We start from the raw sequence: 13,556 nt of genomic DNA, 5'->3' as shown, positions 1-13,556 counted from the left end.
AAAAATAAGCATTTTAAAAGTGACAGGCTAAAAATAAAATTTTAGTAAAGCCAAGATTGTTCCTTTGGGTTTGTGTAGGCAAACCAGTTTTAACAAGTGTTTTATTGTACTGAATGCTATATTAGGGAATCTACACTACTTGCTTTAGCTTTGCAAAAGATTTGTAAAAATAACTAGTATTTTCAGCTGTTTCCACCTGGAGAGGCCCAGATGGAGACTCATAATGAGTCCTCATATTGCAAAAGCACTGAGTATGAGGGAAAGATGAGATCTAACTGTGAAGTTCAAACAAGCTGTACATAGTTTTGAAAAGCCCCGGGGCTCAGAGCTTGTTGAGACAGAAGAGTTCTTGGATATGTCTAGAAGCAGAGTATTGGTGTTTAGAGACCTTTCAGGCAAAAATGGAGTAATTTCACCTCCCAGACTAGGCAACACCTGAGAAGTGGTTTACATGATAAAAATGTTATATTTGTGTACCTTAATTCGTGCTTGAACTCGATTAAAAATATTAAGTTTTTCTTCATGTCCTATAAATCCTATACAGCATTTTTAAAGCAATCATAATCTTCATGAAGTTAATGGACTTTCTTACCAGAATATAAAAATCTAAGCAAATCCTTCATGCACAATTTGTGTCACATTTATCAGGACAAAACCTCAGAATTTCAGTCTGTTCTGCTGAGTTCAGACAGAGAAGATCACCTATTTTCTTAGCTGTGGTGTTGTGAAACTGGGATTAAGATCATGGAGTAGAGAAACTAACTTAATTGTTTGGTATTGGATCAGCTGACAAACTAGGATTCACAATGTTTGGGGGAATTTTTAAACATGGCCCATTTTCCCATAATATCCTCCTCCTTGCCTTTCTTGACGGTAAGGATGACATCTGCTTTCTTCCAGTCCTCAGAAACCTCTCCCTATTGCCACCACCTCCAAAGACCATTGAAAGGGGTCTCACAATGTCACTGGTCAGCTACTTCAGCACTCGTGAGTGTTGCTAAGAGAGGTTCACTGATGGCCACATCACAACTGTCTCTTTGGGACCTTAAAAATATTTCATGAGAATTATTTCAAAACTTAGAAGAACTCAGTGCTAAAATTTTCACATAACTACTTTTCCGGTAGAAAGACATAAATAAAATGATTTCTCGTTACTCTTAGATTTCAGCATAAATAATGATTTTCCTGTTTTCCTTGTTAAATGCATAGGAGGGTATACTAGGCTTCTGTTTCATGCGCAGCAGAGATACTTCTGCAGGTAGGGACAGATGAAGCAGGGATATGCATATTTCAACTGCTTAGGTCGTGTCACTATCTGGATCACCTTTCCCTAGAATGTTATACTATTTGTCTGAAGGAGCTAGCATTAGAAAATGGGCTATTTGCCAAACATAAGGTCAAATTCTAATTTCATTTTCACTGTCAGAAAGCTAGGATCATTTAAATAACAGCTATATTTACCTTTATAAGTCATTTATCAGAATATCTTGCCAGAGAATTGAACCTATCTTTCCCATTCATAAAGCTGTGAAGTACTCATCCCAGGACTCAGAAGACACCAGAATGGGAAATGCTGCAGCTGAAGTGGAAGACAACTGTGTCTTTGAGCTTCTGAATCTTATCTGAAGAAACTGTAAGTATGCAAATATTTTATTTATAACTGAATGGCTAGTTAAAAAAAAAAAGGCTAAATACTCAAAAAGTATATTATTAACATCTGCTTAAATTGCCACTACTATTTGAAAAAATACTGAATGTTTACCTTTGCTAGCCAGCTTTTCTTGCTGAAACAACTGGTCGGAAGGCAATAAATCTGTTCATGACTGGCACTAGATTTTAGGGCTAAAGCTCCTTTACATAAATGGGTCCAGTTTCCTCCTGCCAAAGAGGCTACTACATCTAGCACATCTACAGCTGGTCATCAATGCTGCCATTTTCCGACTAGTGCTGTCCATCAGTGTGCTCGCAGTGTGTAGTGTCAGCCCTGTCCTGTCCCGGGGTAGAGATGGTGGGGTTGCTGTTTGCCTTCCTGAGTCTGCTCACTCCAAGTGAAGAACAGTCCTGAGCTGGGAAATCTGTCTGGAGTGTGGGGCACAGCGACCCAGCAGGCAGGGGGAAATGCCTGGAGGAAGCCGGGAAGTGACAGAGACAAGCCTTTGAAGTGACAGGAAGACAATTTCTTTGAGACCCATGGGCACTGGGAGTGAGGTTGTGCAAGGCAGCTGGTACAATCTAATGGTCTGCTGCCACCAAAAGCACTATTTCATCCTTCTTTAAATAGCAGAGCCAGACAAGCTCAAGGACTAGCATGAAAGAAGGAGCAGAAGAGTGCAATCAGCACTGGGAAGCAAGTCTACCCTTAGGGGCAGCAGCTAGCTAAAATTTATCAGCAATATTTAGCCAGTGTGGAGCCTGCTGCAACCCGAAAACCACTAAATGTTATTTGACTGAGACAAAAAACATTGTTAGCAGAAAGGAGTTTTGCTTAAAAGGCCTGCTATATTATTGTATTCTCACTCATAAAAACCTGAGTTTCTTTATTTTAAAAAATGATTGTCCTAGCTTGGCTAAACCAAAATGTAACCTTACAAAATTACAACTGTCTGGGTGATTTTGATGTGTTCACTGTAAAGATAAGATACAGGTAGGCTGACCTCTAAACATTTGGACAATTCAGAATTCTTTCACAGTCAATTAAAACAGATCCTCATCTAATTTATATTTCTGAGAGAAGCCAAGGAACAGCTCCCCAGGAGATGTGAGGGAACAGTTGCCTTCGTCAGGGATGAGCTGAAGGCAGCAATAACTTATGAAGCCATTGCAGTTGCAGATGCAAGAGAATGTGTGTCTGCAGTTTCTGTAAACAGCACTTTATCACTTTCCATCTGGAAATGTATAATTACCCCTCTAAAGCCTACATACAACCTCAGAAAAGATATATTACACAGCAGTGGAAAACTAAACTGTATGAAAATAATATTAATAAGAGTAGTTTCAGACTGACTGAAAATGAAAGCCTTTCCAAAGCAAGCCTTAGCCTTGGAAAATAGAGTGGAGCAGGAGATGGGATTAATATAATTTCTATAGAAGGCAATATTTTTGATCTTCTTTAATGGAATTGAAAAGAAGTGTGAAATATATAAAAAAGAGGGAGGGAAATGGGCAAGAGGAGGAGAAAAGGGGTTGAGGAAACAAGGGAGGAAAGGGGGGAGAAGAAATAGGGAAAACCAGGAGAAACAAGAGGAATAAAGGGGAGAGTAAAAGGAGGGAGAAAGAGGAGTAGAAGAAAGGGTGAAGAAAAAAGGGTAGAAAATGAGGTAGAGGAGGAAAAAGGGTGGGAAAGAAAAGGGAACAAGAAAAGAAGGTGGATGAAAAAATGGGAAGGGGAAAAAGAAGAAAGGTGAGAAAGAACAGGAGAGAAAAGGTGGAAGAAAGAAGGAGTAAGAAAACTGGGGGGAAATGGAGGAGGAAACTGGTTGAAGAATGGGAGAAAGAAAATGGGAGGCTGCAGTGCTGAGCACATGCCTAGGAAATACTGCACAATTGCTTAGTGGTACTGGAAAGATCTCTGCATGTTCTCTCTCTTTCTCCAGAGGCAGGAATCTTGGGGAGAGATCATCTTTGGAGAACCACTTGCTGTAGGGCTGCCCATCTACTTTTCAGGCCTTGCAGTACACATCCTATTTCGTTCTTGCTGCCGGCTTCATTGCTCTTCAGCACTCACGAAATTTTTGGTCCATCTCTTAATTCTGAGCTTTAGAGAAATAGTCTCCCCAGCTCCCAACAACCCCTGCATACAGCAAGAAGTAACAAGGAATGAAAGTGGACACTATTGAGAAAGGATAGGAACTCACCAGTGTCAGGCAAGAAGGAGCTGCTTCATGCCCCAAGAGGCCCAGTTGTCCAGGTGGAACAAGTCAGCAAGGACAGAAAAACAGTGGCTGCTGCCAGGTTGCAGGGAGCGCTGCTAGCTGGCTGGCTGCACACCTTTCCTCCTCAGGGGAGGTTTCTAAGGTGATTTTATTGTTTTGTTTTCCAAAGTGGCAGCTCTTCTCCTAAGGCAGCAAGGTTCACGTGGGCCTTTCTCTGCACATCACACCAACTCAGGCTTCTTCCTCTTCAGATCCAGGATCAGCCTTGCCACCCAACTGCCCAAGAGAAGGCCATGCCACCACCTGTCCACTAAGATGAACCATCCACCCCAAGCAGTGGTGCATAACTGTTTGTGTAACCTACACCAATGAGTGCTGAATGCCAGCCTCCATCTTCACACCGTACTTGCTGACTAACCAGGGCTGCCACAGGGAAATGTAGCAACACAGTTTGCCAGGGAAAGCAATGGCAGAGGACTGTAAGCTGAGATAGCTGAGACACTCCTGTATGTTGCCCACTAGCAGCACCAGACACCTGCCAACAGCAAAAGCTCATTGTACAAGATGCCCAGGAGAGACTGGAACAGCCATGCCTAGGCTGTTCCACCAGCCTAGCGGGCTAAGTGACAGAGATCGGTTGGAAGGGGACTTATAAGGCAGCTTCTCTACTTGAAGACACCTTTCTGGAGGAGGATGTCCCCCAGTTTCCCATGGGTTTCCTTGGATTTCTTTTTCATGGCTTGGAAACTGGACTTCTTGACAATTCTGAGAAAATCTTCCTCATTTAGGGAGAACCCAAAGAAGGCAGCAAACTTCTTCATTCCCACTATCTGGTTCTGGCCAAAGGAACATAGCATGGAAGTGAAAACAAAAGGCTCAGCACCTTACCTCTGGTACCTAGCCAGCTCCTGGTGGAAAGCCTGACATAAGAGGGCTTCCTCCCAAAGCATCACCCATGAGTTGTAAGGTCTTGCAACAGAGAGGGAACCCACAAGCAGCAGCCTCAGCTGCAAGGCCTGCTCTTCTCTCCTGTAAGTAACTGCACATAAATGATTCCTTCTGAAGAGAGCTAAAGCTGCCCTCCTCTTAACCCTCATGGCCCTCCCCTAGGCATAAGAGAACAGCTCAGAATGGCTTACTCTTCTCAGGGGGCATGTAGGTTTGAGCCAAGATTTTCTTCCTCCCATAGCTGTTTGTATCAGGGGAGCTGTGCAGTGTGTGCATGAGGGAAGAGCAGGGCAAGGTACTCCACCTCTTTCAGTTCCTCGTAGCTTATCACCATGAGCCTCTCATTGTCAATACACTTGTTCCATTCCACTAAGTGGTCAAAATAGGATCTCCAGCCCACTTTGGACAAAAGTAAGAGTCATATCTAAAAAGGGTTCCCCCAAAAATGGCCCTTTCCCAATCAGAGAAGTCAGCCCAGATGGCTCTCTAAGAGGAGCACTAGGATTGTGAAGTGAGAAGCAGAGCAACACCTCTATTCTTCTGGATGAGATCTACATGGGATCCCGCAAGCTCTGGCCATTACATAGCAGTGAACCTCACAATGCCCTGAGAGATGCTTGGGAAGGGATGCTGGACTGCAATTTGCAGGCCCAGGATTCTGGGTACATCCCTGCAGTGGAGGAGAATGCCTAAAGAAGGAAGGGAACGTATATCTCCATTCATGAAAGCTACAGAGAACTCCAGGAAGCAAAGGAGGGCAGCATGGGCAAGTTGTGGTTGAAGTGGTAGTAGGAGATAGCTGTCTCTTTGGGGTTCCAAACCAGCATAGGAATCTGGTAGAAGAAAACACATGATTTTGTTGGGATTTGGTGACTGAGCAAAACACTAAGTTTCATAAGTCACATGGCTATGAATACCCACTTGCATTGTGCAGTGTGGGCAATGCGGGTCTAATTCCTTCTCTGAGAAAGAAATCAGAGCCTTGTCAGACTGCTTACTGCTAATGTGAGCATCAGGCTGCTGACAAGACACTTTTCAGCGATGGCCTTGGGACACATCTCTGAGCTCACTCCAATCAAAAGAAATGACCTCATGTGCTACTGACCAAGACACCTGTGAGCAGGCTGTGGGTGTACCCATGCTTCTTGCTGCAAAAATCCTGCTGAAGAGGGCCTTAGCCTCAGCCTGTGATGGGCTTTCTACCAGTACTCGACTCTCAGAGGCAGGCAAAGGCCCTGCTCGGTTTCCCAGCACAAATCTGGAAGCAGCTCATTGTGGAGATCTGAGGGGGACAGTGACATCCAGCTACAAGCACAGAGATGGCACCCTTTTGAGCCAGCATTGCTTCCACTGAGAGAGGATGTGTGTTCAGAGCCTCAATACACAGCAGGCCTGCCCCTTCACCTTTGGAAATGCCCCTGAGCATTGAAGAGCCCAGGTGAAACTGCAGGAAACACATTTCACACAGGCAGCAGAAAGCTAAGTTGGGGTGGAAATGCTTTTGCAGGATGATGAGGAGAGAGGACTCACTTAGCCTTGCTTTGGAAAAAGGACCTTGGCAGAAGATGAGGTGGGAGATGGGTTAGCATAATTCTTCCAGAAGGCAATTTCTTCATCCTCTTTAAAGCAAGGGGAAAGAAAAAGGACAGAAGTCTCTTACTCAGTGACAATATGCCATTTCAGGAGTCATAGGTAATGGGGCAAGGTGAGACCAGAGAAGAAGGATCCTATCCTTTGGAAACCATACAAGGACACGGAGGGGTAGGCTTCTGCCAGCTTCTGCCACAGACCACAGTTTTACAGATGGTCCTGAGGACAGAACACCCATGAGAAAGTTCTTACTCTCTCCATTCTGTTTGGTCCAGGGCTGCAGGACCCTGTGGCGCTTCAGCACCATCTGTACTTGAGGCTCTGGGCTTGGGATACGAGGGGCAACAGGACATGCTACTTCTGCTGACCGTAGTGCTTTTATGGCTATAGATTCTGTGCATTGTCTCTGAGATCACTTACGGTCTTTTAGCTATATCTACCTTTAATAGGAAATTTGACAATATGCAGTCTTTGCCAAGTTCAAATTTCCTAGGATCTCCAAACTCTAGATGTGGAAATATCTGTAATTCCTTTTCAACATTTATTCTCTCTTTCATTTTTTCCTCTGTATATTTGGCATCCATTGATTCCAATTCTCGCAGAATTTCATCGAGCCAGTTTGTACCTGAAATAATAAAGATACATTCTAACCAACTGAGTTAACCTGCCCCCCCAAAAGCATATGTTGATAAATCCAATCTATTGTTGTGGCCAGTCATTCTGACCCACTCCTGTTTACAGTTTGTCACAGTCAACAGAGTTTGACCTTACCCTTTGCCCCCAGCTAGGTTTGCATAAATGGCAGGAGAAGGGGTCAACGAGCAAACCACCAGACTACCAGCCCTTGCACCAGTCTCAGCTCTCTTGGGCTCTGTAACGTGGCACAGCTTCCATATGAGGTGCTGGGCCTGGTGAGCCAGGCCTCAACGCGCATCTAACATCTTCAGGGATGTGTAGGTGAGACCTCACACTTTTACACCGTTTCTAGCTGTGCACAAGTCTGCAGGCTGCACACAAAGTGGATGTGATAAAGATCATCAGCTCCTCTTTTTCTGAAAATGACTTGTATACATATTTCTCTGAAGGGATTAGGAACAAACATGAATTAATGCAAAACATCCGTGTTGAAGGAGAGAAGAAAGAGTCTTGGTGCCAGGCATGCCCTTCCATCCGGCCAGATACAAAGGAATCATCTGTATTCTGCAATGCAAGAAGGCTATGGAAACAACCATACTTTTGCCCTCATTAGTAGGAAACGTTCCCTGTATTGCCCTTGCAGCAAAAAGGCTAACTATATACTTTACTGTTTTAGTGAGAGTATAGTCAGAAAATCAAGGGGATTATCCTGCTTTACCTAGCATTGATGAAGCCACCATTGAATACTGTGAACATTTCAGACCTCCAAGTGCAAGAGTTATCAGCCATCTAGAGAGAGTCCAGCTAAGATCCACTGAAATCACTGGGAACTGGAGCAACTGAAGTATATGGAAAGGCTAACCTTGTTCAGGGTGATGAAAAAAAAGGAAAAACAAAAAGAAGAAAAAAAAAGTAGAACAAGATATTACTGCAGTCTTCTACTACCTTCAGGGAGGTTATTGAGAAGACAGAGCCAAGTTCTTCTCAGAGTTGCCCAGGAAAATGTCCAATAGGAAATATTACAGATTGTAGCAAAGGGATGTCTGACTGCATAAAAGTTAAAAAAACAGAGTGCTAAGGAGGGAAATCACTGCTATAAGTTTCCAGTGAGATCTGTACCCTCAGAATTTTCAATCTCTGCTGAACATAGACTTGAGCAACAGGACATAACTTTGAAGTTACCCCTGCTTTGAACAGGAGGTTGGATTATTTGATCTCTAAAGGCAGTTTAAAATCTAATTTTATGATCCTATAAACTCCTCAGCAGATTAATATCACCATAAGCTTCCATCAGGTATAACTGCTGTGTTAGATGATGGCACACACTTCTGGATTGCAGCATTGTGTATTTGACTCTTTATCAAGCAAGCAGCACTCATCTGTTTTAGGATAGCCTATGAGAAACACATCATCATTCCTGGCTTCAAAGAACTTAAGAGTTTCCAGTTTCTGAGCTAAGTAGTAGCTCTAAGAGTACTTTCTAAGAGTAGCAGGGAGCAAAATGCCTTTGCAGGAAAACTGCAGATCTTCTGGAGACATTTTTTTCACACTCTAGAAAAGTCTTTTCCACTATTTTAGTGCCTCTCTATTTCTAACCATGTTTATATCCCTGTGAAACTCTTTGAAAACAGACTGAGATTAAGTTTTTTTTCTATGGTCCAGAAAAACTTTATATGACAAATTATGAAATCATAAAGGGTATTCACTCAGGAACGAAAACACAAGTCATCAATTAACTCCATTTATGCTCTGTTAACTCACTTTGAAATGATAGTACTGGAGACTGAGAGACAAGGAGTTTCCAGGGTAGCTGACAGTAGCAGCAGTAGTTTGCTGCAAAGCACTGCTATTGTGAGGACAACACTGCTGCCATTCAGAATGTTGAATGAAACTCAAAAAAGAGCTGTAAAGTGTATAGCCTAAAGTGTTTTAACTGGTGAGTTATGTGGTGCAATGCAGTGCAAACTGCATGACTAGAACAGTGGGTCTCAACCTTTTTTACTATTGACTGCACTAGTGGATGCATTTCCAAACTTTCTTCCAGGTGCTGGATCTTTCCTGCAGTCAAAATTTCAATTGACTCAATCATTTTAACATCTTCTCTTCAGAAGGTTTCTGCAGAGCTAAGTACAAGTATCATTTAAGACTTATCTTTCATGACTAAATACTCACATCTGAGACCTTATACTTCCCCAAATCCTATGGGAGGGTTACTTTCATGTTAAGTTTCAAGACTCAGATTCTCCGTTAACTTGAATGAAGCAAATTCCACCTATATGATTTGAGTTCTATTTCCTCTCTACACCTGTCCATGGTTTAATCTTTGGGCTAAATTGTTATTGATAGGGTTATCAGTACCTTTTCAGAAGATAATGAGTACTAAGGTGGGCAAAGAGACATCTCAACAGCTTAATTCATTATATCCCAACATGTATATAGAGACTTGCAATACAGGAAGGCTGAATTACTCTGTGGAGAGACCTCCACAGAGCGAGAGCTCTTTCACTCTTTCTCACCTTTGAATACAGTATGGACCTCATTTATCACACCAAAACGTACGAAGAAGTCCGCACTGCTGTGCGTCATATCCTTACTTTTCCTTCATAAAAGGATTTTAGGCACTTAGTAACCACATACATAAACTTAATTAAGCAACCAGGTGCCTGGAGGATGCAGGGAGGCCCAGCCCCAGCACTGTCTGCCCAGGAGCCCAACGCTTGGGCTAAGCGGGTGACCCAGCAGAGAGGCTGTGCAACTGTGGCACTGCTCTCATGGTCTTCAGGTAAAACACTGAGTTGTTCAGTTCATCTGCATGAAAATTTACTTTGGGGTGGAAATGCTGTTAGTGGGAATAGGTGCAGTATAACACAAAGAGAAGAGTCTTCTTAGCCTAGCTTTGGAAAAAACGACAGGGACATGTAATAATTCTTCTGGAGGCAGTCTCTTCATCATCTTTAAAGAAAGTGGATAGAAATACAATGCAAGTATCCTATTTAGTGAAAAAGGAATTCCATTTCAGGAATCATAGATAAAAATAGATAAAAAGAAAAGATTAGATAGGAGAAAAGCGTTCTATTTTTCTTTTCTTGGACAGGTGATCCTTGCCTTCCTTCTCTTCCCTACTCCTTTACCCCACTGAATACATGGGACCGTGGAGTGCCTCTGATGGAGAAAAAGCACCTGAGATTTACTGCTCTGAATAGCTCTGTCCTTCAAGGGGAGAGCATAAGGGCAGAAGGTGATTGAACCTATGGTCTTGGTATAACACTGGAGAGGATAGACTGCAGGAACAGGTTGTTGGCTGTTCTTCCATCAGATTTGCAAGGGCATGTGTACAGTTCACGTAGGTAGGCATACCCAAGCTAGTTTTGATCTAACTGGTTCAATAGCATTTTAATGCCTCCTTCTGACCCATTTAATTTATAGCTAACTGATAACACAAAAAAAATCCTTGGAGGATAGTTTCACTCAAAATAATTCACTAGGGACTTAAGAAGAACACTGACTGAATCACACACCTTCTGTTCAAAGCCCAGGGTATCTGGAAAGCCTCCCTGCAAGTGAAGGTTCTCTTGCAGGATCTGTCCAAAAAGCCAAAAGCTGTCATGAAACCACAGTGAGATTCAGTCAGCAAGAATAAAGAACATAACTCTAGTACATTTTGGATCTAACTGGGGAAAAAAATTCTCAAAAAGAAGGCAGATTTGACAGAATCTTGCCTGTTTCTTGAATTGAAGTGTCTGGTGGCAATGTTCTGACTAATTCAAGAAAAATTCACACAAACAATGCTCTGGGTTTTCTTGAACAGGGAACCAGGAAGAGCATGGAAAGCTAATCTGTTCCAAATTGCCTCAAAATTTAGATTGGGAAGGGAACTGATAGAAAGGAATTGATTTGCTAGTCCTTCCTCTGTACTGCTGAAGCATCAAGTATGCTTATGTTATCTCTGCAGCTTCCTGCCCAATATCTCTGTTCGGTTAAACTTTTCTACAGCCTCCCTTGGCAGTATGCTGCAGTTTAGGATGATCTGAAACCATAGACTGCAATAATTACTGCCTGTCTTACATATGATCCATCTGTTACTCTAGACCAAAATAGAAGATGACTTTTTTTTTTTTTTTTTGTCTTCTCAGTGCCCTCACCATGTTAATTCTTGCTTAGTGCAATTCCTCAGATCTTTTCTGTAGATGGCTGCTTAACTGGTTTGTATTTGTGTCTTTGATTTTTCTTTCCTAAATGTAGCATTTTTTGTGCATTTGTTTTTTTTCCTAAATGTAGCATTTTACTGAAACTGAACTTCATGATTTCCAACCTTCTTTTCAATTTTTCATGATATTTTGAATTGTATCCCCTTCAATTTTTCATGATATTTTGAATTGTATCCCCACTGTCCCCTGTATTTAAAGCCCTCTGTTCTGATCCTCCAACCTAAACATCAGTCATGCATCATACATTATATAGTGCTATTCTGTCTACCAGGGCATTAAGAAAATGTTGAATATGACCAGAACCCACTACTAAAGAATATTTCTTGATTTTTCCTCCTTGTTTTGCAATGATCCAGTACACGCAATTGGACCACAAGTACACTATTACAACCAGTTTCATAACAGCTATGTAGATAAGAGGATACTGGTCACCCCGGTCACTGTTGTCTGAATTTCTCAGAACACAACTCTACTTTCAGTGCTTTAATTCAACTTCTGTTTGTTTCACAACCCCATTGGTAAGTTGCCATCTCCACATATGACTCCGTTCTTCTGAATCTGTTGACCTAGACTATGTCTTTTCTGCTACAACTTCAGAGCCTCTCTGATGCTAGGATCTATCACATCATCTGCCTGTGCTTTTTTCAAGAAGTTATCTTCTAAAATAGGAACACAAATGGGTTTGACATGGTTTATTTTTACCACCTTACTGTCCTTAAAATGTTTAAAGTTTGATTGCCTGATAATTTCTGCTAGTAACTTTCCAGGTATCAAGTTAAAGTGACTGACCTATTTTGATTTTTCTTCCTCACATTTTTAATTATGTATATATAATGTATTTAATTATGTATCTACTATGTAAGCCCTGCCCCAGGCATTTGGTACCTTTTTGAGTTTTCTGAATAATTTCTAGTGGCTCAGAGATGGCTTAAGTCAGGTCTTTTACATAATCTATAGCAAATTTGATTAAATTCTATTGATTTGAATCCATCTAAGCTTTCTAAATATTTTATTCATTATTACGTCTGCATTCTTATTCCTTTGAGGAACACTGCATTCCTACACATCTGGACAGAAGTAGCCACCTTTAGAAGAATGAAGCAAAAAGACATGGAATACTTTATCCTTTCCTATGGCATATTTATTTTTACTTATTGTCTACTAGGTGATGGATTTTTTTTAAAAAAACTTCAAGTATACTAAAAAAATCATTTTCTGTTTTTCCCTGGGCAGGTCTGAAATAGTGTGTCCCAGTGCCAAATATCAATGCTGGCACAAAGTAGTTAGATGTGTTAATGTCTCATACCATCACCTTTAACACACTAATTTTTTCAATACAGCCAGTTGCAGAGAATTTTGGCATCTTGAGCTTCAGAGAATTTTCAGTTTGAAAGTTAATCTATTTCAATGCTTAAACATTAAGTCAAAGCTTAACTGAGGGCACTTTTGTTAATTCAGGAATGAACAGAGAGGATGCTAACAGTAGTTTTTGTGGTAAGACTGTTCCACTGACCAGAGTCTTAGGGAATATCATCTTCAGGTCTGATATTCATTACATCTTATCTTTCCATTTTATGGTTTAACATGGAAAACATAAAAGCAGCCTTAGAAAAGGCACACAGGTATATAGATTAAGAAATCTCTTCAAATCCAAGGAAAAGATATAAATGTCATGATTTTGCTTTTTACTAACCTTTGTACAGGTGAAAAAATTGATGTCCTCAGTGGAGCAGGTGTCTATTTAATATTAAAAAGAGATCCTTTGGAGATTTTTCTGATACAAAGAGAAAATTATTTGTGCTTGAGTATAAAAACAATGCCTGTTAGTGTATCCTGCCTCTTAACACCAGCCTGTAATCTGAAACCCAGCTTGAAATTATGCATTCAGAAAAAAATAAATCCTTAGAAATGATCTTCATTCCCCCCCAATCTAGCTTTGATCCTGTTTATTCTGAAGTCATAGGGAAGAGTCATATCATCATTAATTAAGGTTATGTCTGATCCATATTTTTGCTAATGATCTTTTTTTGCATTTATGTAGTCTAGAAAGATGGAGTTTGGCTGGAAAGAGAAGTGGATCCTTCCAGGTGATAGCTACTGAAGCAGGGCTGTCAAGTTTATTTGAATATGATTAATTACCATCTTATTCAGCAAATGGATGTAATCAAAGCAAGCCAAAGATGTCACATTTAAACCAAAAGCCTGTTATTCATTGTTGTGCTGGTTTTCTAGTTCATATCATTCAGAGGATCAGAGAGCACAGTGGAAAGCTGTTGTGCTAACCGTATCGGGTTTTCATGCT

General features: G+C 41.3%; 1 pseudogene; it reads right to left on the bottom strand.

Moving 5' to 3' along the window:
- Nucleotides 1-3,659: 3,659 nt before the first annotated feature.
- On the bottom strand, nucleotides 3,660-9,632 carry LOC134138844 (sulfotransferase 6B1-like; annotated as a pseudogene).
- Between the last annotated feature and the right edge of the window lie 3,924 nt (nucleotides 9,633-13,556).

The sequence above is a fragment of the Rhea pennata genome, chromosome 3 (genome assembly GCF_028389875.1).
Source record: "Rhea pennata isolate bPtePen1 chromosome 3, bPtePen1.pri, whole genome shotgun sequence".
NCBI classification, from domain to species: domain Eukaryota; kingdom Metazoa; phylum Chordata; class Aves; order Rheiformes; family Rheidae; genus Rhea; species Rhea pennata.
Note: the sequence above shows the minus strand (reverse complement) of the source record. Positions and strands in the feature narration are given on the sequence as shown.